Below are 4,071 nucleotides of genomic sequence, written 5' to 3' on the forward strand. Positions count from 1 at the left end.
TAGCATTGTGTTAGCGCCGAGTGACGCATAGGCACACCGTTACTACAAAAGCATGTCGTTGCCCTTGTTAAATACAGGACAAACAGAAACAGGATAAAATGTAATGATCAAACAATGATTAAATTAATATAAATCAGCGGTTGGAAACGTAAAAACATTTCATTTAGAGAATAACATTTTAATTGATGTGTGTGCGTGTTGTGTTGCCTTAATATGAGAGTTTGCTTGTGATATTGTGATATTGTAACTAAGTTTAAGGTAGACAGTATGCCTGATATGGTTGGCTCATATGAGCGTAAATCTATCTGCTATAGATATATATGGACGTGTATTGTTAGCAGTGGTAATTGTTTGTAATTTTGCTAGCTTGTTGTTGCTTGTTTTATCAAAAGCAAGGAGTTAGTTGGGTAGAGACATGTGCATGTGCGTTATTTTTTGTGCTCACTAGGTGTTCTCACTCAGGCCATCGTCAGAGATTAGTCACTGGAGTATGGATGACAACAATCTTCCCCCACTGTTCTCCATCTCTTTGGATAACCTTGGCGAATGATTTTGCATTATCACAACAGCCGCTTACCATTGATTTCTCACTGGCATCGACCATTGATCTTCACTGGAATTCGGCCGGCAAGCATCGAGTACTCTTTGCACCCATCCAGTGGAAGTTGGTCTTGCCATCCTCTTTGACTCTTCACGACAATTTTTGCGATATAAGCTGAGGCTGATTTATTTTATTTATCCATTTTTTTTTGTTTTAAATTTAATTTCTGTTGCATTTTGCGCGGGGCTGGTTAGTGTTTGTATTATTACTATTGGCTCACAAGGAGCTTTCACACGGGTCATAAAGGATCTCTCCTTGAAAACAGCCTGTGGTGTTCTCTGGAAGCTGAGTGACATCAAGTCTTCCCAGTTTTCCAGTGCTCTCCACATCTTCTGATAACATTTGCAAATGAATTTGCATTATTACATCGATTTATTATTCTTCTTCTTCTTCTTCTTCTTCTTCTTCTTCTTCTTCTTCTTCTTCTTATTATTATTATTATTATTATTAGTAGTAGTAGTAGTAGTTACAGTTGTTTCCTTGTCATATGTGCATTATCCGCAGTATTAATACATTAGAACCCCGGGATACGGCATTGAAAATTAGTAACAAAATACATTACAGTATACAATACACATATATATATAATCAAATAACATTATAGATAACAATGTAAGGCGGGGCAAATACCGTAACAAGGATCAGAAAGACATCGTATTCCAAATCGTAATCTGAAAAAAAATTGTATCCTAGGGCCACCGTATCCCGGGGTTTTAGTGCTGATAGGTCCTTGTCGCTTGCTTTATAGAAGCGGAAGTGTTTGTTGGGTGTAGAAATGTGACCGTGTGAGTTTATCAGCAACAGTAGTAGTATTAATAGTTTTAGCGGTGTGCTGATTGTTGTTGCTCTCTCATAGCTAGTACAATGTTGAAGATGCTGATGCTTGAGGTTCATACTTACGTGGCGAAATATATACTTTCTTTATTAATTGTCAATAAATCCGGAAATCAAGACTCTTTCTTAGTTAATGATTTTTCTGGTAGGTAGATTAAAAAGGGTGTTCTAAACGCAGTCTCAAACGGAGAAGCGATAATATTTTTCTTGCGAAAGATTTTCCCAGTGTAAAACGTACAGGAAAGTGAGACTTCGTTGGCTTATGCTGTTTGAAATATTTTAGCAAAAAATACGAATTGAAAGCTTACAATTTATTATAGTAGAATACCAGGATTCTCTTGCCACACTCAACTTTATGTATACAGCAAACTCTCCAGATCCAGCCAGAGGAAGTAAAAGACGAACCATCTGTTTACCTCGGTTCGTCACCGAAAAGAAATGTCAGTGAAACGTTACTTTAAAAAGGGAACATTAAAAAAAAAAAACCCAGGGCAAAAGTGATGCTGAACTGAAGAAGTAAATTAAAGATTGTCTCTTACAATGTGATTTTATTATTTGTATTGAACTATGTAGCACAATATTATTTTCTGAGTATTTATTAGTACTTATTAATTTATCTTATTTGGGTCAGTTCTATATTTAAAATACAATGGACACTATTTGTTTTTTATAGAAATATTAATAAACTCATATTTGCTACATGTTATTGATTTTTACTATCCACTAAAAAGCTAATTGGGGGGAGGCTGTCCATAAAAATATAAGCTTTATCAAAACATATTTGTTGATTAAATATATTTCTCGTTCTGTAGAATTTTCGCAGGCCCTATTGCTATATTGCTATATTGCTAATAATACGCTTATTCGTTTCGACCATTATCATCCTGATATCCCTTAGAAAGAAAATGGAATATTCCAAATCACTCTGACATCATAATGCTGAATTTCCTTAGAATGAAAATAGAATATTCCCAAACACCCAATAAACAATTGTTTAATACGTATAAATTAGTTGTCAAACGTGAGTGTTTGGCGGTATCACAATACTAATAAGTTACTATATAATAAAATGTTAAAACAATATCATGTTCGTACATACGTTATCACCTTTCACCCATATTAGTAAATAAGATAATCTGATGGTGAGTGGTGATTAATTTGATGTCGCCAAGGAAAAGAATTTCGACATGACTAATTTTAAAATGAATCGTTCCCAAATCAATTTCTTTTGTCCTGTCGACTAAAATAAATGTTACATAAATGCACTTCCAAAAGTGACATTCGTTTTATTGATTTGAACAATAAGTCAGTAGACGATTAAAACAAAGAATAATTATTTAAAAAAAGCGACATTCAAAAAAAAAAAAAAAATAGGGCAAAAAGAAAAGAAGAACATTGTCTGCCAATAGATACTGGACTGAAAGTGTAAATGAGAATGTATCTTACAATGTTATTATATTATTTGTATTGAACTATGTAGCACAATATTACTATTATTTATTAGTACATTTGGGAAAGTTCTATATTTAAAAATACAATGAATACTATTTTTATAGAAATGTTACTAAACGCATATTTGCGGCGTGTTATTGTTTCTTCTGTCTCCAAAGCTATACTTTTGCGCTATCCAGAAAAAAAAATCAGCTTTATTAAGACATATTTTTTAAATGAAGAAGTTTATCATTTCGTGGCATTTCCATGAATCCTGTTAGTAAAGAAATATCGTGCTGATAAAGAGATGCATTTAATTGTCAATCTTCTATCCTGTGGTAGATAATAAAATTGAAATTTCTGAAACACGTGTATACAAGAGTAAATATTGTTAATGATGAATATTTAAATTTTATTTTTATACAATAACTAGCAGGCCACCCGGCGTTGCCCGGTCGAAAAATATGCACAGATGTTATATCTTAATTTATACAAAACTGAGACATGTACAAGCCAGTATTAAAAAAAAAAGGGGGCGGCCTCAGTCTTTGACAGACTATGGTTACCCACGAAGGGGTGCCTGCGCGTGAAAGTCTTATTGGCAGGAGGTGCGCAATCACCAACCACACCTCTCCTGAGTCGACATTGTTAAATACCAGTGGCAAGTGAAGACGACTAGAAACAAATGCCGAGATAAGCGGAGAGCACATACAGCGCCTATAATTCCTAAATGGTCACCCATCTGATACTAACCAGGCTCGCCGTTGCTTAACTTCGGTGATCTGACGAGAACCGGTGTGTCAACGCGATTATGCCGTATATACAAGCGAGTATTATGTTTTTTCTAAACAGTCCACTTCTTGTAAGTAAAAAAAAAAAAAAAATACTCGAGCTGAGATCCAAACCAAAATTTAAAGTTAGAAAGTTAATGAGTTACATTAGACCGGATTGGCACGAGTTTTCAAAAGTATTTTCTAAACCTACTTATTTTTTTAGATAATCAATCTGTCATGTGAACAATTCACGCATGCGCATTCGTGAAACAGCGAACAGTTAAACATCCGACTACCCCCACGTATATATTCTTTTTTAATTTTGATCCCTTGCCCACTCGTTTTTCGGGATGAAAAAGAATTAAAAAATTTTCCTCACGTCTGAATATCTTATATATCAAATTTCAGGTCTGTAGATCCAAAATCCGTTGA

The 4,071-nt window shown here is 34.3% G+C and overlaps 1 pseudogene; it reads right to left on the bottom strand.

Moving 5' to 3' along the window:
* Nucleotides 1-3,571: 3,571 nt before the first annotated feature.
* On the bottom strand, nt 3,572-3,688 carry LOC145261288 (5S ribosomal RNA; annotated as a pseudogene).
* Between the last annotated feature and the right edge of the window lie 383 nt (nt 3,689-4,071).

Source organism: Euprymna scolopes, chromosome 37 (assembly GCF_053919585.1).
Source record: "Euprymna scolopes isolate OS-2025 chromosome 37, ASM5391958v1, whole genome shotgun sequence".
Taxonomy (NCBI): domain Eukaryota; kingdom Metazoa; phylum Mollusca; class Cephalopoda; order Sepiida; family Sepiolidae; genus Euprymna; species Euprymna scolopes.